The sequence below is a fragment of the Melospiza georgiana genome, chromosome 28, assembly GCF_028018845.1.
Source record: "Melospiza georgiana isolate bMelGeo1 chromosome 28, bMelGeo1.pri, whole genome shotgun sequence".
In the NCBI taxonomy this organism is placed as follows: domain Eukaryota; kingdom Metazoa; phylum Chordata; class Aves; order Passeriformes; family Passerellidae; genus Melospiza; species Melospiza georgiana.
This window is the reverse complement of record NC_080457.1, coordinates 1,704,961-1,728,038: the sequence shown is the minus strand read 5'-3', so window position 1 is coordinate 1,728,038 and position 23,078 is coordinate 1,704,961. Positions and strand designations below refer to the sequence as shown.

At 41.9% G+C, this 23,078-nt stretch overlaps 1 protein-coding gene across 6 annotated transcripts in view; it reads left to right on the top strand.

The window, feature by feature from the left end:
* Nucleotides 1-903: 903 nt before the first annotated feature.
* TANC2 (tetratricopeptide repeat, ankyrin repeat and coiled-coil containing 2) overlaps nt 904-23,078 on the top strand; it is a 144,091-nt gene continuing 121,916 nt past the window's right edge. For 4 of the 6 annotated variants that reach the window (XM_058041839.1, XM_058041840.1, XM_058041838.1 and 1 more), the window contains exons 1-2: nt 904-978; nt 20,803-20,865. The gene's annotated coding sequence lies outside the window, so the exon portion shown is untranslated. Of the gene's footprint in view, nt 979-1,238; nt 1,575-1,753; nt 2,021-20,802; nt 20,866-23,078 lie in introns of those variants that run through there. The other 2 variants (XM_058041836.1, XM_058041837.1) reach the window with 2 other exon arrangements.

Genomic DNA, 23,078 nt, shown 5'->3' with positions numbered 1-23,078 from the left:
ATTAGTTCACCCAGGTTGGACAATCCCAATTCTCTCAGCCTTTCCTCAGAGCAGAGCTGCTCCACCCTCTAATCATCTTGTTGGAGGGAGTCCAGAGCAGGCACAAAGTCCACGTCCTTCCTGGGACCCCAGAGGCAGCTCTGCAGGTGGGGTCTCACCTGAGCGAGGCCCTGGAACTGCTGCCCTCAGGGGTTGGGGAGGCAGCCCAGGGTAGATCGGGCTGCGAGCGCACAAGGCTCGGGCACGTCCCGTCGCTCGGCCACGGTCACAGCCGCGTTCCCCGTCGGATCCTGCCCCCGCCCGCCCCCAGAGTTTCCGCGTCTCGCCGGGCGCGGGCGCTGCTCCCCCGCTCCCGGCCGGCCGGGTGTCAGCGAGGCGCATCCCCCGCCGGCTCCCGCGGCCGCGCCAGGTACGGCCGGAGAGGAAGGGGTGGGGAGAAAAAGGAAAGGCAGGAAAGGAAGGAAAAGGCGATGCGGGCAGCGCGGAGCCGGCAGCAGCGCTGCGCTCCGGAGGAGCGTGGCGCGCCTGTTTTGTATAACCATGCCCTCGTCACGAATCCGCGCTTGGCCGCGCCCCTCCGTGCGCTCATGGGGGGCGGTGGGTAAGGGAGCCCCGGGAGCGCGCGCGGCCGCGCGCCGCTTCCCTTCCCCGCCCTCCGCGGGCTCCCGTGAGGCGGCGGCGGCGGCGAGCTCGGAGCCGACCGAGCGAAGGAACGGGGGAAGGGAAGAGGAAAGCGGCAGGGGAGGAGCGGCGGCTCCCCCGAGGAGGCCGCGGCGGGCGCGGACGGACGGACGGGCGGAGGGGGCGCTGTAGCGGGCGGGCGGTGAAGGAGCCGCCGAGGAGGGGCGAGACCGGCCGCCCCCCGTCCCCTCCCATTCGGGCGCGCGCTCGCCGCGGCGGCGGCGGCTCCCGGCGATGCGGTGAGGAGGGAGGCGCAGCCGCGCTCTGTGAGGGGCCGCCGGGAGCCTCCCGCGCCAGGTAAGGAGCAGCGGAGCGCCGGGCGCGGGGTGAGGGTGGGACGCGGACGGGGACACACCGTGAGGGGGCAACGCCCGGCGGTCGTGAGGAGGGGGCTGGAGGGGGGAGATCGCGATCCCCGCCACGCCCCTCCCGCGGGCGGGGGACGGGGCCGAGGGCACCGCAACAACAGGGCTGGGGCGGGGGGCTCCTCCCCGCGCTTCCCGGGCAGGGGGAGCCGGCGCTGTCGGTGCCTCGCTCATTCGATTGGGATGCGGCGGCGGCGGCGAGCGCCGGGAAAGGCGGGGTCGGCGCGAGCGGCGAGTTGCCGAAAAATTCAGTTTCTTCAATGAGAAATCGACTATTTTGTTCGCAGAGGAAACCGAGCGTTTTGTTTGGGGGGGAAAGCGGCGCGCGGGGGTCGGCGATGGGCGTTTTTTCCGCGCCGTCCATCCCCTCGGGCCCGGCGGAGGCCGGAGCGAGGCCGTTTTCCTCTCGCCGTGTTTAGCGGGAGGTGCCGCAGGTACCGCGCACGTGATGCGGGCGCTCACCGGCCTCGCCCCCGCCGCTGCGGGCACCGCCAGGGTTAAACCCGCTCGGTGCGCGCCCTCGGAGCGGTGAGTAAGGCGTGCGGAGTCCGATGACACACGCCGTGTCTCTCCGTTACACGCGTGGGTTGCTCGGTGGGGGCTAAAACGCAAAAAAAAAGCGATGCGAGATGATGATGATGATGATGATGAGGCAGACGGCGCTCGGATGGGTGTTTTGGATGGAAAAGGCGGATTCTCGTCGCTGTTTGTGTTGGGAAGTTGCGGCGAGCTGGTTTAGGCAGCGATGGAGCGGTGTGGGTTTTGGGGTTTTATCAAAGGTGGGAATAGTTAAATAAATTATGGAGGCTAATTAGCGCTGCAACATCGCTGCGCTATAGGAGCGAAGGCAAATCAATGTTGGATTGGGAGGAGAAGGAGAAATACTGCAAGAGTGCTGTGGATGGAGGGCAGCAACACGGCCAGGAGACCTTGCCCAGGCTGGAGCGTGGAATGATTCCTGCAAAATGCTAAAGGTTGTTGTTTTCCTTATTTAACCTTCAGAATTTAATTTCCAAACTTGCGCCTGGGAACATCCGTTCCTAAGGTGTGAATAAAACAGGAAAAAGGAGCTGGTGTAATAAGTGCCTTTTGGTGAGAATGTTTTCGAAGAGGATTTGCTGGGTACAGTCACACGAGGCGTTTTACTGTGTGGTGAGAGACAGATTATGGGCAGTTGGTGTGGAGGAATGTTTACCTATGAAATGCATGATAGAATGTGGTTGAATGAAGAAAATACAATATATTGCCATTGGCCAGAATCAAAATCTCATTTTTTGACTCTGCAAACAAACTGTTGGTGGAAAGAGAGCAGCAATGCTTAGGCAAAGACTGTGTTAGCCAGTTTGAGGTCTGTGGCTTTTAGGACTCTCGGGCTTCTAAGAAAATAAACAAACTAGAGTTGTGCTTCTTTTCTGTAGTGACTCATCCTACACAGTGAAAGACTGTATTCCAAATTTACCCCAATTAATTTCATCGGAGTGGCAGGGTTGTATCCTGTTTGGATCCCTGCTGTGGCCGTGGAATATTGGAGCATGCTGGCCTGCAATGTAGACTTGTAATTACTGTGTGAATTACTGCTTACATATTCGGGGTAACTGGATGACTAATATAATTTTATAAAATAAACTCCTTATCAGTATTGATTGCCTTGTAGCAATTCCTCCCTTGTTCTCATCTTTCTGTCTTTTCCATCGGTTTTCCCATGATCCTGTGTGAGCTCCTGGGTTGTTTTAAATTTCAGGTTGCACACACTAGATTTACTCTCAGCTAAACCTTTAGAAATACCAGTGATATATATGTTAATGTTGAGAAATCCATGAACATACCTGTTATGTGCAGGGAATTTTTGCAAGATGAATTTTTTAATGCATTACAGACAAGCATCCCTAACTTCCTGCTTGCAAATTCTTGCTTATTAATATTAATGACCATAAATGCAAATGGTTCAAGGCCCCAAATATGTATCATGCACAGCATTATGCACTGTTTACTCTTGAGTTTTGCAGGTGTAAGTTTATATGTAATTCCAGAAGAACACTTTGATGCCAGGCCTGCTTGTGACACATTTATGTTATTTATACTGTGTATTCATATGTTTATAATCTTGTATTTTGTTTAATTTCAGGATGCTTGTTAAAATTCACAGTAGTATGACTATATGTTTTTTTTTGACTGCAAAAGAAAAACAATAAGAGGGAAGCCAGAAAACTAGAACAACCCCTTGGTACATTAAAAACAAAAAAAGTGGACCTGTGACTCTCCCAAATTTGTGCATGGTTTTTCTCATTAGAAAAAGAGAAGGATTATGTCCTTTCTTATGTTTTATCAAGATTTCCCTTTTCTAGAGGTGGTTAAACATGAGATCAGCTGAGAGCCTGCTAACACCTGTAATCCCATATTATGCACTATTAAAAAAAAAAATCTTTTGCTTTGAAATTGTTTCAAAAGCAAAATCCTTGTTTCTTGTCTCTTTGATGTATAAACATCGATTCTTTCAACTTTTGAGGGTGAATTTTCTTTGGAGCACAATGGTTATTTCCTTTGACAAGGTAATTTCCTTTGACACCCAGACAGGCAGGTGGGTGTTGTTTCTTGATGAGGTTGGGCAGATTTTAAGAAGCTGTGCTGAATCACTGTCCTGTTCTCCCACCCTCAGTGTTGTGGACCCTCTGTGGTGTGCTGCGTTGAACTTTTGAGCATTTCTTGTGTGAATGAGAGCTGTTTATTTTGTGGAGTTAATTTCTTGCTGGATCAACGAGCTGAACTTCACCTGTGAAGCCTGAAAGTGACAGAAAGGAGGAGGATGCAGGGGTGGGAAATAGAGTGGCTGGGTTTTGTCCTTTATGAGCTCTGTGAATGGCTGATTCCAGTTGGGAATTTGCGTCTGGAGTGTTGCACAGAGCTTTAAAATGGCACCTTTTGGTGTACAGAAATCAGTGATTTTATGTTTAGTACTCCACAAATACTCACAGATTTGCAGCCTTTGTCACATCATTGGTTATAACCCTTTGCAGTCAGCCTGATCAGTAATTTCAGGTTTTTGTGCTTTGCTTCCAATGTGGTAAAGGTGTGCCCACCTCTGGGAGTTCTTTCAGCATCCACAGGACACGTGGAGCTCTGTGGTGACACAGGACACGGTGACATTGCCACTAAGGGCTTTGGGAGGTTACCATGGCCATCACAGGTAACAGATGTGACTGGTAACACTGGTAACCAGCTGGTAACACTGGTAATAACCAGCCCACTGGTTGTTTTTGACTCCTGTAGTTCAAGTCTTCGACCAACACATGGCCCCGTGTGAGGAAAATTCCTACTGTGAGGAAAATTAGCTCCAGCCAACCCAGAATGGCACCTTCATTTCAACTGGAAATTGGAGCACGTGCCTGTTGCACTCGCTGGAGATAAATTAGTGTGCTTGGAGCTCGCTGCACCTGGAAATACTTGATCCAGTGAACTGGGTCATTTGTCTCTGGTTGATTTGCCAGCTGGATTTTATGAGCTTGGAAAAACCGAATTCTGGTTGTGTTCCTTAGAATGGTTCCAGTCCCATTATTGTATGGGGCTAAAATGCAGTTGTTTGTTTTACATTAATTTAAAAATTAATTACTTTAAATACAAACTCTACATTACTTAGAGGAATTAGCACTTGATTTGTGGACTTGCATTAGAAAGGGAAAAAACTGGGAATTTAGACCCTTGTGAAGCTGTCCCATCCCTGGGTTCCTCAAGTTTCTACTTCAGCAGCCTGTGATGAAAGGATCTAGTTTAGCAAGGATGCTGGACACATTGGAGAGGAATTTGGCATGGAATTGCCTGTGGGATTCTGAGGAGAGAGCAGAAGTTACTTTACTAGGTTGTGAATAAAAATGCTGTATGTTCTGGGAGAAAAATCTTTGAATAATCTGTTGAGTCCCCTGAGCAGCCTGGCTTTCTTCCTGGGTAGCATTTATTCCCTATCCTTCCAAAATTCATCAAATAACAGAATTTATACCGTGGCATGAGAAACTCTATCTTGAAAAATACTCTGTAAGAAAGCATTAATTAGTAATGATAAAACATGAAAAGTACCGTGTGCTTCTTTGACTCAGCTTTGGGTTTGTGCCATGTTGCATCATTATTTGATTTTGAAGGAATCATTACTTATTCATGGCTTTTATAAAATCTTTGTAATAGTTGGGTTTCTATGTATTCTGCACAAAGCAAACTTTCTCTAAGTTTTGCTTCCTCAGTATTTTTTATAACACTCTGGCAAAGCTTTTTCCTGCTCTGAGTGCAGGGCTTATTTTCTAAAAAAAGTTGCTTTTTTTGAACTTAAAATTTGAGCAGATTTTTTAATTTTTTTTTTATTTTTGCCCTTCCTCTCCCATCCGTCCTGCTGCATTGTAAAGGCGAGGATTATTTAGCTTTACTGAAGAAGTAACCTGAGGTAGGAATCCTTAAGAGCCGATTTGGCAGAGGCACATGCAGATACTTGAGGAACACACAGGATCCTGGCGAGTTCATGTTACTGTTCCCATACAGGCAGGTCCCTGCACGCTGAGGGGTGATGTTGTGTGAGCTAATGGCAGGGAAGTAATCTTGGAGAGTGGTGCTGGCATCATTAATGAAGAGAGCAATGAATCATGCATGTTGACATTTCAGCTCTTACCAGTGTTTGTTATTTATTCGTCCTTTATGAAAAGAACACATTTGCGGCCCAAGGAGCGTCTTCCTGAGCAGACTGGGAGCTGTGCAGGGTGAGGGCAGGCCTGCTGCTGATTTCACTGTTTGGCTGCAGAGGGGATTTGCTGTGAGGGATCTTTTCAGACACGCAGTTCCAGAGTCTTGGAGCAACTTGTTGCTCATTAGTTGTTCGCTTGTACTTAATGAGGAAGAATCCGGTGGTATGTCCGGAGTGGAGGACCTGGGGTGGATGAATGATCCTTTCTTGCACCACAAGCAGTTCCATTCATGGTGCCCCATTTCTCAGAAGTTACTGAAAAGTCATCTGATGAGCGTTTGTGACCTTACTGTGCCGATCAAAGCGGGGAGGCTGAAAGCTGTGTTTGTTCCTCTGTGCGTTTGCAAATACCAAAAGTGTGTCTGCCATTATCCCAGCCAGCCCAGAGCTTGCAAGGATGGAGACAGGCCTTCTTGCTGCTCTTTCCTTGAGTTCTCAATTCATAAATTTGTCATAATTTCTTTTAAAATAGATTGCATGTGAGACGGCAGAGGTCTGCTTGTCATTTGAAATTATTTGTCTTTATATCCAGATTTCCATATGTCCTGGTTTTCTGCCATTGACTTGGTTTTCAGAGATCAGATTTGCACATTTCCAGTGTGCAGTAGTTGAAGCTCATATCGCACCACTAATGAAATTCAGCTGACTAGTTGAACTACATCTTTTACCCTCATCTGCAGGGAATAATTTTAAGATTAAAATATAGAATAGCTTCACAGTTGAGGAAAAATTCCCAAATAACAATGAATAGGATAAATCCATCAATTTTCTCTTGAGTTCCTCACTTTATTGGTGAATATTCAATTGTCTTATTTTTACTTACATCAGCTATAATTGCTAATTGTGATTGAATTGTAGTGATCTCAAATTTAATGTTTGTAATGATCTCATTAATGAAAGAAGTATTTTGGATAAGTGAATTGTTATCTGCAGTACAAGTTACACTGAGTATTTGTTGTTAATTAAGAAGTGTGAGAAAAAAGATAGTTAATTTGTATTTTATGATGGGGAGTTTCTTATTTACTTTCTTTCTAAGTATTTTGGGTATTTATTTGATTTTCCCCTTCATGCCTGTACGATTTCCATGGCAGGTACAACAATATTTGACAGATTGCTGCTATTTTTCTGAATTCAGATTATTTTAGCAAAATGCTTTTACAAAGCAATCAGTAGGAAACACCTCTGCTACAATTTTTATTTTTTATATGCCTTAATGAGTAAGGCTTGTATATGGGTGTAAGCGGTTTCCTCCTTTTTTTGTGTTCTTTTCAGGTGTCTTTCCTAAAAATTTGTGTTTTCTTCATAGTTTGGATGAGAACCTTGATGAAACAGAGAAACCAGCAGTGCATATGAAAAAATACCAAAATTAAAGACAGAGTACAATATCTTTCAGAATGGGAGTTTGAATATTTGTAGTGGTCGGTCCTTTAATAACAAATGATTTTCCCTTTTGCCTTACCTTCCATTTTGTTGTGTAGGATTATTCTCTGTCTAGAAATCATTTTTTGATAGGTGCTCTTAATGTTCCAGGTAGTGAAGAAGTGTAGCAACAAGAAGATAAAGGTACAAAGTGCTTTTGTAGGAACGAGCTCCATGTTTTTAATGCTGGGAGGCATCGCTGGGAAAGCCTGCGTGTTCTGCAGCAGGACTGGGGGATGGCAGCATTTATTCATTTATTATTTAGGCTGCTTGGAATTTGAAGTGTTGTCTTTTCAGTGCTAAGACCCCTATGCTGCTCCTGTTTCTCCAGGCTCCTTCAGAGCATTGCTGGTTCCCTGCCTGGGCAGAAGGAGATCTGGGAGCAGGAGGGGGTCAGTGACTGAGTGGATAATTGGGATGGGCTTAGCCAGGCTGTTCCTGCAAGTGCTCTGAGGAAAGTCTTCAGCAAAATCAAAATGCAGTTTAGCAGGCAAACAGATAAACAACTTTCTATCCCTCAGGGGTTTTCTGGAGTAGAGAGTATGGAAGGGTTCTGAGAGAGGGAAAAGCAAAGTGAAATAGTGAGGATGGATTTTTAGATATCTATGCTTGGAGAAGAAAGACAAAAGGGTGTGTGAGTGTGTATAACTTTTATGAGAATTGTTAAACTGAGCCTGTGAAGAGGTGCAAATGCAAATGGATAGTGTGATTTGAATGATCAAAATAAATGCTTGTGTCTGCAGATTTTGCTGGTTTATCCCAGCTTGCAGGCTCTGGTGTTCTTCATGTGACTTTATGTGTAAGGATATGTGCAAAATGATCTGGCTTGTGGCAGGTATTTTGCGTGTGTAGCTGTGTGCTGCTTCATCTGTTACTTTCTGTGTAACTTGGAGTCTAATTATCTAATTATCTATCTGCTGATTATCTTTCCCAGCAGCTTTTACAGTTCCACATAATCTTAGTGTAATAAATAATTTATATTTTATGGAGGGACAAATTCCCCATTTTCTTACTTAATGGGTTTTTTCTCCTCTTACCCAAACAATATTTCTATTTAATTTTCAGTCTAAGATTTGATTAGAAGACCCCGACTCAGTTCCCTGCTGCTTCGCCCAGTTGTTAGTATGAGACACTCATCCTCACAGTTAGAACTTCTGTGTTTGATTGAAATCTTTCTGAGCAGCTTTTCACTGGCACCAGCCTTTGGTTAATACCTGCATGGGGGCCGTGACATCCCCTTGTTTTCCTTCAGGAGTGGGGATTTGGTGTAACAGGCGCCATGAAAAGGAAGGATTATGATTGAATTGTAGTGATCTCAAATTTAATGTTTGTAATGATCTCATTAATGAAAGAAGTATTTTGGATAAGTGAACTGTTATTTGCAGTACAAGTTACACTGAGTATTTGTTATTAATTAAGAAGTGTGAGAAAGTTCTTGGAGGCTGAAGCTGCAATGGAGCTACAAGTGCCCACCACCCTCTTTCTCTTCATTCTGGTAATATCATCTCCGTCTTGATTTAGAGAAAGTGAAGAAGCTGTAATGCTGGCAGCAGGCAGTGCTGCTCCACCTCCTCAGCAGAGGTGGAAAGGACCATCTGGCACCATGTGGGTAGCAGTTATCCCAAAAAGTAATAACAGTGGGAGTTCTTGCCAGTTACAAGTTGTGATCGCAGGCCAAATGGTGTCATTCTAAATCAGTGTACGTTTTTCAAAGAGAAAGAGATGCAAGTATTTATTTTTGCCAACTCGAGAAGTATTTTCGGTCATGGGGGGCTCTGCTGGGGTTTTAGTTGCTGGCATTTGATAGAAAGTGTGAGGGGAGTAAGTCAGACGAGTGTGGCTGTGATGCCTGCTAGACCAGCTCCTAGGCACTAAAAAAAATTGGCTTTTTTTGGGATTATGTAAGCCTCGACTTGATGAATCCATGAAACTGGGGAATTTTTTTTTGAAGGCTATATAAATGGCCTGTTGATTTGATTTAGACTTTACCCAGTGGGGACTGAAGATCTCAGTCTTTGGCGCTATTAACTAGTCTTGAACAAATTGCTGCTCTAAAATTAGAGAAACTTTGTAATGAGCTGCAAAACTCTAGATCTTGCTTTGTGAATCACTTCAGCATGGTGGCCTGTGGTATTTTTGTTTGAAAAGTTGGATGTGGCATAATCAGGAGTGCTGTGCAGTGGCTGCAGCGCTGGTTACCAGGTTGCTTAGTAACCTGATGGAGGAATTGAGAGTGTGCTGGTAAAACCTGTGGATGGCATTGGCTTTCAAGGTGCTGCAGGGATAGGAAGAAAATATTACATTCAAATGGGTCTTGAAAAAATTAGAAGCTTGGAGTATGAGCAGATTAATTTGTCAGCGTTTATTCGGAATAAAAATGGTCAGCACTATAAATAAAATTGAAAATTGAAAAATAACATTTGCATGTACTCAGAGCAAGGGAAATTTAGGGAGAGTTGTGAATTTGTGCCCATTTTCAGACTTGGGTTCTTGTTGTAGACTTGCTCAGACTTTGTGAATACTTTGGATGAGTGTGGAGAAAATTTCTGCACAGACCCAGACAGGCTTTCAAAGAGGGCTTTGGTCTTCATCAGATTTTCTGGGCAGATGTAGCTGCTTTCCTGTTGGTGTGCATTGTCTCAGCACAGGAATCCTGCAGGAATCCTCATAATGTGTCTAAGCTTTGCTTTGGACTCTGATTTCGCTGATTTCTTTCTGTGGTGGTTTTGTTGTTGTTGTTGTTTTGGTTTGGGGTTTTTTTAAACTGCTTCTTCCTCTTGTAAATGTCCAGAAGCTCAGTTTACCAAATCTGGTCAATAAAGATTCTGTCCAAGTCTACTGAACACACCCCCAATCCTTGCACTGAGTCAGTTTTCCATGTTGTGTTACTCTAGTTTGGGCCTTTGGGAGTAGAAATCTGAGTTGAAATTGGTGGATGCATGTGCAGATTTTTTAAGTGAGTTAACAAATGCTATTTTTTAAGTGTGGGGTTGTTTAATCTGTTTACCAAATTATTTCTGTTAAGAAATACAGTTTGTCAGATATTCCATTTTGGAATAGTCACCTTAATTAGTTAATTTTTTGTGGCAAGTTTCAGCACTCACCTAAACCAAATCCATGGTATGGCTGATGTAACTGTAGACAGTGTGTTCTCTAATGTTGCTTGGTTACAATTAAAATTTTGCACTAAGAAAGCCATTACAATAAACTTTTGCATTGCTTTTGTCCTTGCAGACAGGCAGCTGAAAGAGCAGATCAGGCCCTACAAGGAGCTGGCTGTCACCTTTACTGGTGACATGTACATGTCTTTTTGTCTAGTCAAGGTTTTTTACTCCAGCATAACCACTAAAAATCAGATGCAAATAAACGTCCTTCATAAATGGAGGCAAAAGAAAAACCTTTCCAAGTTTGGACAAAACAGTCTTTAAGGGAAGATTAAATCACGTAACATAAGTTCATTATCTGGAAACTGAGGAACCATACAAAGCTTCCAGGTGATGAGTCCATCTTTATGTACCGTGTGCTCTGGTTTGGTTTTCCTCAGTTTCAGAGCAGTGTAATATTCAGAATAATGTCAGTATTAATGATTGCCTGTTTAGCTGTGGATGCACTAGAGCTGAGTGTGGATGTGGGTATTTATTTACCCTTCTCAGATGTCACATTCTGCCACCTGTGCCCTCGTGTCTGATGGATGTGTGTGCTGGCTGCAGCGTGCGCTTCTGGAATTTGGGCAGCTTAAACCTCTCCTGTCAAGCATCTATACCATAAATCCCCAGATTTATATCTGCTGGCACTTTGCTCGTAGTCTACACACTTGTGCTGAACTTCTGTGCACAGCAATCCTGCCTGCTTACATTCAAGAAGTGTCTTTCTGTATTGTATTAAGAGCTTATCCATATGCTTCAGGCTTGGAGCGCAGGAAGTCTGCTGGCAGCAGGCCTGCTGTTCCATATTCTGAGCTCAGGCTCTTTGTGAATAGCTAGGAAAAAAAAAACAAAAAAAACCCCAACTATAAATCACGACAAGTTGTTGACTGACTGATTTCTAGATAAGTTTTTCAAGAAAATTAGAATAAATATTAATATTGTGTGTAAGAAAGGATGCGGCGTGGCTGGTTGGGGTGTAAACTGCAGGATGTGATTAAAAGGAACTACAAAATTGTTGTGTGGGATGTCTGTTTGTGTTTTTAAGATGCTCTGTAACGCATCATTCACATCAGATATAACTAGAGAGAGCCCAGGAAAAAGCACTCTGTGTCCATTCTCCCTCTTGAAAAATCCTGAGTTTTCATTCCTGGTGTCAAGTTGTTCTATCTGAAGTGCTTGTGCTAGTTGGATTTGATCTGATTCTTTAAAAAATATTAAACAGAAACAGTAGATGATTATTGGAAGTGTAACTACTTCATAAAATTGAATTTTATTATTTTCTTCCAAATAAAAAAACAATTAAAATATTAGTCACTTCACTTATATGTTTAATGTGCCTAATTTGATGGAAAGATGCCACATTTATATCTGTTTGCCTTTTAGATAAAGGATTTCATATTTCAGTATTTCATATTGTGTTACTTGTGTGCCTCTGGGAATTCTCGATTTTCCTTGAGGAGATGGATTTTATCTGTGTGCAGCTTGCTAAAAATTATATATTTTACTAAATAATAATAAACTAAATACTTACATATTTTACTAAATAATATGTAGAAATACTGTAGCCAAAATTGTGGAAATATTGTAAGAAAGCTTCAGAAAGAACCTGCTGTTTTTTTCAACTGTTTTGTTTGTTTTCCTCCAAAAAGTTGTTTTTACCCAGTATAGATATCAGATGACGAGATTTGCACGTTGCTCATTAGAGGAACATCAGCTTGGTTTTCCTTCCTTTATTTATGCTCTTCCTCTTCCTCCCGCCTCCCCCCTTCTCATCCTGCTGTTGTTTTAAATGTTAATGTTCTAAACCGCTAAAAGTTTGTGGAAGTGTTTCTACCTGGCCTTGAGAGGGTTACATGTGTGTGACAATAAAGGAAGCGTGTGGGAAATTATTCTTTTTTTCCAAAGGGCGCCAGCCTGTGCTGGTGTGCAGGACCGAGGGGCCGTGAGTGGTGTCTGATATTTGCAGTGCCACCTTCAAAACACCCTTGGGCTGAGCAAATCTGAGCAAATCCTTCGTCCTGTGAGCTTCCCGAAAAGATACCAGGTCATCATCCCTATTATTTAAAAGTCCTTTTTTGGTGAGAACTCTGGCTTCTGCTCTGTGCTTTTCAGTAGGCTGTAAAGAAATCTTTTTTGGGATGGCAGTCTCTATTTTTCCAGCATTCCTGGATACTTTTCCCTCCTGAGTTGTCCTGCTTGTCAGGATGACCCTGTGTGTGACAATAATGTTATTTTCTTTGTTCCCATGAGTTGCTCCTGCAGATGCAGGTCTGTGAATACCAGGGCTCACATTTCTCACTATTGTCTTGTGCATCCTGAGGGTGAAGGAAGATGAGCCAATAAATTATTGGAGAACTCAGGTATGGAAGATGACATTGAGGGAAGAGAGCAGCAATGAGATGTTTCTGAATTTGTAAATGTGTTTCCTGAGTAGGTAATTGTATGTAAATAAAGATGTGGATAGGCTGGTGGGAAGAGTAACTGAAAAGTGGTGAACTTAGTAATGATATATTCTGAAAAGCTTGTGTGAAAAAGGCTCCCCGTCTTCTAATGGAGCATTTAGAGAGAACAAAAGCTCATCTGGAGATTAAGACTGACTTGGTTGAGTGATTTAGAAATCAAACAGGATTTTGACACATTTATACCTGTGCTACAAATGCCAGCCAACATCCCTTAGAATAGAATGGATCACTGCACTCGGGGTGACTTGCTCTCAAGGATGGGTCAGTGTGCAGCTGCTTTTTCTCCTTGAGTGCACATATACTGCCCTTTCATGGCACCTTGGATCAAAGGTTTTAAAAATTATTATTATTATTATTTCTAAATAAATGCGAGGAAAGGAATTTAAAATTTTATTTAATGCGCTTTTCCCAATAATTATGCATAATGTATGTGGGGCAGTGGTTCAGGGGGTGGGTGCTGCTGAGACTGAGCTGTGAGGAATGTAGTTGTGTGTTTCTGATGAAAACTGCCTGGTGTTACAGATGCATTTATCTTATCTGCAGGGCAGGCAGGCTTGAGACTGAATTGGAATGCGAATCAGCATTATTTTTCTACACACCCTCATAGTAAAGGTTACAGGTCACCTTTTGCTCTAAGCAGCATCTTCTCAGTGGATGTTTAGTGGATTTTCACATTTAATTATTAGCTGAGTATTGGAAGCTGGTAAATCTTCATGACTTTTTTTTTTTCCCCAAGTTCTTTTGAATTTACCATGTTTATGTGTATTTGTAATAAGGTCTTTGGGACTTGGTGTCTTGTTGACTGCAACCTTTAATAGAGAATTTTAGATGGTTTCCCTTTTTCTCACAATTTGATATAGTCTTTAAAAAATTCTGTGTGTATGTATTTATAGCCATAATTTATATTCTTCAGTAGTCTGGAAAAATGTAGCAAGAGTACATTTAGGGAGGCCTAAGTAGCATTTCTTAGCTGGCAGTGGGGAATGGGGTAAATTACTCTTCAGTATTAGACATTAATCTGTCTAATTGCTGCCTGAGTTTTCTACAGATGTTTTAGAGCAAGCTAATAAAATGTGCCCTGACACAAATGATTTTATACAAACAAATATAATTGAGAGTTAAAGAGAAGGGGTGTTGTTAATAATACTGAAATTCATTCCTTATCTTCCTCTTTTCATTACTTCAGGGGTGTAGTTATTTTAAATTTGCTTACATAGATTCAACTAAGCATTCCGCTTTACTGCCAATATAGTGTGAGTACTTAAAGCAGGTGGAGCTGGTAGCAAAAACAGCCTGTGAAAAATTCTTTCCTGAGCATGGTGACAGATCTTTTTAATTAACTGTTGCAGTAGTCATATTATAGTAATTTTGCAGCAGTAATAACTTCCTAGAAGGATTTCAAGTTCGGGATCTAATTCTCTACAGTCAGATTACCCAGAACTAACACAGAATCTGTATTATATGTCACATATTGATGCACGATTCAAACTGTTTTGGGAAGGAGGAAGCCTCTTTATCCTGGTGCAAGTGGAAGAATCCTTGTTTTCCTTGATAGAGCAGCAGAGGAACTACAATGAAACCACACTGTCTGTGCCTACTAGTGTATTAAAAGTACTTATTACACAAAAAGTCACTCATGAGCAGAGTCACCTTTTAACAGCAGACACCTTAGCTTGACACCGAAGGAGTAATTTTAGGTTCAGTGTTGACTCAGTTGAGATTTTCTTAGTTTGGTTTCTTTTTGTGGGCATTGTTGCTCTGTGAATCTCTCCTGCAGTGGGCTGCAGGAGCAGCAGAGGAAATGCATTTCCTATACCCGGAAAACCAAAGGCAAACACTTGCTGTTGGCTCTGCACAGTGAGCTTGCTGGGAGGAGGAAGAGTTTTTGGGTTTTTCTGCAGGTTTCATTTACTGTAATGCTAATTGCCTGGGCTTTATAGAGCAGCGAAATGATTTCTTAGCAGCTTTCCTATGTTTTCCCCTCAGTATTTTAATAGTTTCACCTTAAAGGAATTTTTGAGATCTATATCAGTTGTTATGGAGGGATGTCGTAGTGGCTCAGTGGTTTGGTTAATAGAAACAAACTTGTAAATAAAGTACACCAGGAAATTTTCTTAAGAGTCGCTTTTGTTCTGTTTCATTTGTTTTATAGAAGATATTTTAGAGCTGAGGAAGACTTGAAACAGGACGTGGCTTAGGTAGCAAAGGGATGATGGAGTACAGAGGAGCTGTGTAGCAGTGAAGGAGATGCATTTTAAAGCCAATTATTGGAAAAGGGTGAATGAAGCACGGATTTCAAGTGGAATATATGTATGTACATGGTATGTACCGTGCTTGTCTCTCAGCATGATGCCCTTTGAATCCTTGCTGGAAGTGAGGTCATGCTGCTTTTTTTGTGTTTTTTGGTGTCTGTGTTCATCTCCTTGCCTTGGCTCGGTTCCTGGGAGGTGTTGCTGAGCTGGGGAGTTGCTTCCATCTTGTATTAAGGAGGGATTTATTCATGGGTCTTGTGATCTCTAAAGGCTAACAAGTTAAATGACTGTATCACACAGCTGGGCAGTAGGGATTATGAATATTGCTTTAATATAAGAGCCCAAAAGCTGAGAGCAGAGATTTTTCCTCCTTTGCTTTCCTTGTGTGTGTTTATAGAGCATAAAAGCTCTCTGGTAGCTGAGGAAATACGCCTTTTTTTAGATTTGTGTTAAGACTATCCTGAAGTGGTTTCTGCCATATCATTTGCATTATTTGGCTTTCAAAGCAATGAACTTTGGAAAACATGCTGTCCATGCTTAATTTAGATGTTAGATAATCCAATGTAGCTACAAGATTCTGAACATTTAACTATTTTTCATGTTTCTGACTCATTCTTGCTAAAGAAAAAAGTCTTTTTGATACGGGTGGTGATGCAGCCAGGTGATTGCTGTATTTCTGTAAGGCATCTTGATGTCAGAAATGTTTTTCTGCAGAACTTGCCTGAGGAGGTTTCGGACCATTGTTTCTTGATAGACGTTGTTTCAGAGTATAATAAAGGTGAATCAGGCATTTTGGCTATGTCAGCTACAGCAGAGGAGACAATGGGCTGCTGTTTGAGGCTGAGACCAATGAATGGGGAATGTAACCAAAGGGGTTACTTCAGACAGTGTGTTTAAACTATGAGTTATAAATGAAGCCATTGTGTGAGTACATTTGAAATTACAGCACATAGCAGGCTTCAGAAGAATTCAGTGTTGTATACACGAACTCCACTTCACACTGTCCTCCTCAGCTAACAGCACAATCAGGAGTTTATGGTTTCATCCCACAACCAGCAGCAAAAAATGGAGATATGCAGAGTTACAGTCCTGGCAAAAACAACTGTAGTTCCTCAGTGTGATGCAAGTGAGAACTGAAAGCCCAGTGAGATTTTTTTTTTAACAGGAAAAATCAGCTAACCGTAGAGCAAGCTGTTCGGGGTCCAAAAAGGGAATCAAAGAACCAAGTCCACAAAGCCTTGAGGAGATAAACAGTAGCGGGCAGAAAACGTTCATAGTGAGAGAGCCAGAGTAAGCTGAGCACTTCCCAAATCCAAGACTGAGTTACTTTCAATGTGACTCCTGAAAACTACATTAGTATGGCTTAGGAAGTTGGCTTTGAATACCAAGTACCCTCTTAACTTATCCCAGTTAAACAAAACATTATATTGGCCTCAGGATCCTTGCCTGTGGCTCAGAAGTGCCTCAGTCACTTCAGCTGGCTGGTACAGGAGCATTGGAAAAACCAGAGGTGCAATTTGCTTTGCCCTACCCCTGCTGCCTGCTTTACTGCACGGTCCTTTCCCTGGTTTCACAGTAAAACCAGGTGATGCTGCAGTTCCAGTGCTGTTCTGAGTTCCCTCCAGCACCAGAATGCTCAGGGACACTGTTCCCTTTCATTCTGGGAAAGGAAATGCTCAGTGCGTGACTCGTGGATGTAGCCAGGAGTATCAGAAAGCGTGTGTCAAAGTCAGTGATAACACAGCAGAGTTGGTTTGGGGTTTTAGACAAAGCCTCTAAACTGCTCCCCTAGTAAAACTTTAGTAAGTTTAGTAAAACTTTGGCAGTTATGGGTGAGATTATTCCATAAAGTTGCACAAGCACAAAAACAAACTGATTTTTAAAATCCTGTCTATAATCTGTCCTATGGAGGAAATCTAATGGCTCCTGGAGATGGAAAGAGAGGGAACGTATTTTCCCCTACATTTGGAATGCAAATATAGGCATGTATAATCACCAATAACTTATGTCATCATTCACTGAGGCAAAACCCAAATCCTATCCGTTTCTTGGCATTGAAGAGCGTACACAACCAAGGAAAACAAGAAGAAACAACAAAAATAACTGGCTTGCTTTCCTTCTGGAGCCTACAGTATTGGAATACTTGAAATGAAAACCAGTCAAGGAATAATCAACACTCACACTTGGTTCTCTCTCTAAAGCCATTGAGCAGATTTGCTGGTGAGAGTAGCATGACCCAAGACTTACACTTACTTATTGCTCCTTTCTGCTGTGGCACCACCACTAACTCCTACATTGCTCCAACAGCCTCTGTCTGCCAGAGTTATTAAACATAAGATGGTAATTAGAGTGTGAAAATATGAGAGAGGTGAGGGCTGGGGACCACCAGGTGCCATAAAACAGCAACAGCTCCTGCCCCCAGATTGCTGGGGAAAAGGCGGTAAAATAGGTAAGTTTGTAAATTTTGATAAACATGATTAAGATGCTGAAAAATGCAATCCTTCATGAATAGGTTGGAACTGTTTGTGAGCAGAAAATAAAATGGGAGCTCCTTATAATTGCAATATAAAAGCAGGAGTCTGGGTTGTGAGGAGCAGAATGTGGATGTCGTCTACATTTAACACACAGGGTGGGTTTTTTTTTTAAGGCATACGTGATAAGCAAAAAAAAATCTTAATTCAAATCATGGTCAGTTTTCTGATTTTTTGTTTTTTTTCATTATTCCATTGAGGTCTGGATGCTTTCCCGTTGTTATTTAGAGTGATGATCATGAAGAAACTGTTGCCAGCTTAAAATATGGTAGAGTGGATGCTTGTTTAATACTTTTGAAAATCAGCCAAGAGGTATCTAATTCTGGACTGGAGTGTTATGTTGTATGGTGTTATTTGTGGAATTCTTGATTTATCAATGGTCTACTTTCCTGTGTAATGAACTGTGTAAGTGCAGTCATTATGTATGGCAACATATGATTCAAATCTTGCTTTTAATTAGAGAATATGAGGTTCAGAAGACAAACTCTTTGCCAAGATGGAAACGTGAGACTTTTTTTCCAGATTAGTCCCCAGTAAAATTAGGTCAGTCATCGTTACATGACAATAATTTAAAGAATGCTGTCATTTTCCTGATCTTTGATTTGTTCCATGACAGACATCATTAAAACACACATTTTGCTTTAAAATTAATTTATGCAAGTTAGAACTGAAATCAAGATTATTTTTAGTCTGCATGTATTTTGTTTCCAACATGTATATATGTGCAAGGAATTTCAACTGCGATTTGATTTGATTTTAGAATACCATCCAGGCTTGCTCAATTTATACCAGCTGGTGCATCTGACAGCCAAAACTAGAAAAATAACTGCATTTAAAGATGGCAATCCCTATTCATGAGAGCATTTTAGAGCCTTTGCTTTCCAGCAGGACTGGTTGAGCAGCATGTTCTGATCATTGGGGTAGTTTTGGTTTTCAAAGACAGATGGCCATTGTGTTTAATGTCTGTGTATTAATGTTCTGTTGATAAAAGTATGAGTAAGTTGCTAATTTCTCTGGGAAAATATAATTAAACTGTTGAGATCAGGATACATGTGACCTTTGCTATGTTTGCTCCAGAGGCTTCAGATTCAATTAGCTTTTCAAAATTGCTGTGAGTTTTTATTTTACCTGCTTGCTTGGATTGAGGGGGAAAAAGGTTCCTTTGTTTACTCTAGGGTGAATAGAAAACTAGTCTTAGTTCAGCCTTTTATTTGGATGTTTCTCAGTACTGATGTTCAGTATTTTCAAATATAGCATGAGTGGTATTCAGCTCAAGATATCTCAAGACGTTTCTCAAACTTGTTGCTGTGAATTCAAACATTCTGGTGTGATTTCAGACTATGTAGTCAAGTTTCCATGGAGGCAGCTTTTCTGGTTTTTGCCTTGAATCCTTAAGCTTTAAATTTTTTTTTCCTTCATGGATTTTAGCCTGACAGGAAAATACTGCAGCTACAATGTGTGCTAGTTGGTGATTTGTGTGTTTAATCAAGAGGGAATGATTCTAAAAGTGATTCTCTGCCACCAAAGCTGTTTGTGTATTAGTCTCTAAATGTATTTGTTGTGATACAACATGTCAGAATTCATAACTTTCTTACAGTTCAACACCAGAATTTACAAATATAATTAGAGGGTTAAAGGCATTTAAAGAATTAAAGCGCTTTAATGCCATTCAGGTTTTATTGACAACCCACTAATATCTGCTGCATTCACGTAAAGATTTTTAATGTAATCCTGTGAGCAGATAAAAGCTCTGCTGTTTAAAAGCTCAGTGCAAAGCAGACTCATTGGATCTGCTCATGGAATGCAGATGGGGAGTTCCTGATGGGTTGGAAGTGCTTTTCTGCAGCTCACACAGCACAGAACATTCCTGCTCTTTGTTTTACAGGGTATCACATTCAGAGCCGTATTAAGAAGATAGATGGCAGCATGCTGAAACATTTATAAGGATTTATTTTGAGTTATTCCACGGATGTTTTCAGTTTTCCAAAAATTGTAACGTTGCTGCTTTTGAAAAAAATTACTCACTCACCTGAGGTGTTTGCAAGTACCCTGATATGGACTGTTTAAAAGAATTGTGGAGAAGGCCAAATATTTATTTTAAGATCTGTTTTTTTCTTTTGTCTATATTTAGGATCTAAGGAATAGAGGGTTTATTTTAGAATCACAGAATCCCAGAATGGTTTGGGGTGAAATGGACCTTAAAGTTCGTCAAGTTCCACACCATACCATGGACAGGGACAGCTTTTACTAGACCAGGTTGCTCTTGATGTCCAGCCTGGCTTTGGACATTTCCAGAGGCAGCCACAGCTGCTCTGGGCACCCTGTGCCAGGGCCTCACCAAAATTAATACAAAAGTATTAATCTAAGGCCATAGGAGAAGTTGCTGTTACAGTTCTGGGAGCACCATGAATCCCAAGTAAAGCTGCCAATGACTTCTCTTGCAGGAGAATAAAAAGCCTGACTGATGCAGTTGAACACTTTACTTTGCAAATACAAGGTGGCCTCAATTTACTTTGATTCTTGTTGTTTGTTGGTTGGGTGACAAATGAAATGTGTCTCCATTGCCTTCTACTTGCTGGTTCTCAAATGAGATTTCTAAAACAATAGATTGGTGAAGGCTGTAATGCAATATCGTCAGCACAAATAAAACACAGGCTGGGAATAAAATAGCTGCTGTCATCTTTTTCAGTAAGTGGCAAGATCTATTTCTTGTGGCTTTTCGTTGATGAACTTCATGTTCTAAGGACATGATGACAGAGCAAAGGGCCAAGTACTGAACCCTTGATTTAGTGCTGGATCCCTCTTGGGAATTATGTTTATTTAAGGGTTGAATTTAAAGAAAACAGTGGGGAGGTTGTAGGCTTTTAGTAGAACTTAGTAGGATGAAGGGAAATATACTTGTTAAATCATGTATTATATGATGTGTGTCAAAGGGCACTATATCTGCTTTTTTTCTCTTTCCTTTTGAAAAGTGGTGAGAAGGAAGAGGCAGGTGACCAAAATTAGCATTGATTAACAACAGTTTAAAAGCAGGAGCATTCACTTTTTAAGTGTAAGGATGAAGAGTGGGGTCTGCCTGATCCTTACACAGTAATTCTCTGGAAGAGTTGTGGGTTTATTCCTGGGATGGGATTATTGTAGCTCTGTGTGTGCACCTGGACAAGGTGGGGCACAGAGGGTGCTGAGAGGATGCCACTAAATTCTGCTGCATTTCTTTGTCTTTCAGGACTTGCAGTGAATGGAGGAGGACACTTCTAGCTAAAGATTTAACTTGTCTAAAGATATCAAGGTAGGAATTTTTTTTCTTCCTACAATCCCATGTGTTCTTTGCAGGCATAATTTAATTGTTTAGAGTCGCAGTTGTCTTCTGTTGTTTCTTCGTTGATGTGGGATCACCTGAAAGTGGAACAAGGGCACTGTCTTTCTATAACAGTTTTACCAAGAAGTTTTACTAAGAATTTTACCAATTCTTAACCTGATTGTATTAGAGAAAAAGATGTGAGAGCTTGCACATATTAGGTTTGATTAGATTGAGAAGTTGTTACCTGTTGGGGAAGTGAGGTGTCCAGAGAAGCTGTGGCTGCCCCTGGATCCCTGGGTGAGACTGGGTGAACTTTAAAGTCCATTCCAGCTTTGGCCATTTTATGATTCCAGCTTGTAGGAAGTGCCCTAAAATTTGTTTCAAGGCAGTTTAGCAAGACTCAGCTTGTGCACAACTGTGCCACATTTTATTTCAAGCTTAGATACCTGTTCCCTTGCTTGTAGATGGAGGCAGTTACTAGTAATATTTAAAACCAAAGCAATAATTTTTACTGTTATGAGCAACACAGAAGACATGAAAAGTGCCACAGGTGAATTGATGAAAGTGAGGTGATGGCTTTTCTAGCTTTTGGTTGTCATTTTTCTCCAAGGCTGGAGAATTATGACGTTGTATATGGAGAATGGAAGTGTCCTTTGGGAATTCAGTCTGTATCATTAATCTAGAATTAGAAACCAGGTTATGCAAAATGACAAAGCCTGGTTCAAAATTAAATTTCCTGAATTTCAAGGTCATCCCATTTTCATGTTGAGGTGAGAACTGACTTTTGGCTTTCTCCTAGTGAGTGATTGCATTCTTCTCTGCAATGTTTTAAATAGGTGTTAAACGTCAACACTTAACTATTGCTGCAGAAATCTTTTTCCCAGAAAAGCAAATTCAAATGTTGACCAAAACCTTATGTTTACAGAGTCTATTAGTTGGTATTCTGTGGCTGGCAGGTTTATCTCATGAGTTTTGTTATTGCTTGAGAGTAGTGAGTTTCTCTGGCTTCAGAGTGAGTCATAAGCTGTCTGTCAGTGCAGCTTTCTCTGAGAGCAGCCGTGCTTTTGTTCTCCCCTGTCCTTACTTGAAGTATGACTGTGTTCCAGACAGAAAGGCAAACAAGCTCATGTTAGCAGAGAAGGGGAAGCTCGAGCCTGCACGGAGCAGGTGAGTGCTGAGGGATTGAGCCCTGCCTCTTCCTCCTGGTTCAGCTCCAGCCTCTGCAAGTGCTGCGCTCCAAAATGAGCTGTTCCTCTGCTAAATTGTGTGGGTTTCCATAATAACACGGTGCTTGTCTCCTTCCTCCCAGGCTGTAACTGTATAAAAATTACCTCTGAACTTAAGTGCCACAGACTTTGAGTGAGCATAATCCCCTCAGACTCATCAAGAAATTAGTGTGGCCACGTTCACCTTAGGGCTGTTGTTCACAAACATTGGAATATTGCTTTGTTACGCTCTCAGAATTGCTTTTTAACTGGAGCATTAGCAGCTGCTTCTCTTGATAAAATAAAAGCAGGGATTGAGGCCAACCTCCCGCTTCCTTGGAAATATTATGGTGACCTCCTGCACACGTTTTTCCAGTGGGAATGCTGTTAGGTGTTTTAGGGGTGTATTTTTATGTATTTCTGTCAAAGATAGTTGGAGAAGCAAAGACAGTGGGGTCATATCAGGAGGACAGGAGACAGCACAAGTGCAGGGGCTCTAGGATTATTATCTGTGCAGGATCTGTAGGAAAAATCCTGTCCAGAGATCTCCAGATATTTTGTTTAAGAGTGGATGGGCAGATTGGCTTTCATGTCAGGCCCCCAAGACAGTTATTGGTGTTCAGGCTTTTGTGGAGAAACATAACATAAAACAATTAATTTCGTTGTTCTAAACCTATTAGAGAACTCTGTTTAATAAACTCTTAATTGCTTGAAGACCTCTAATTGGTAGGGTTTAGTGCATTTAATACCTTTGCTGTTTTTGTATTTCCAAATAATCCTAGAAGTTCTTGGCAAGCTTGCTAGGTCACAACAGTGCTGTTTTCATTCCTAAAGTTCCTGGAAATATTTGATCTCTAAACTTAATCTCTAAATTCTGCTCCTGTGTGTTTAAATGTGCATGGACCAAGCTTATAAATATAAATTTCCTTAGACTTCAGTGTTGTTGTAGTCAGTTATTCCCACTTGTGTGGTGAGGCAGAGTTTAATGGATTTGAT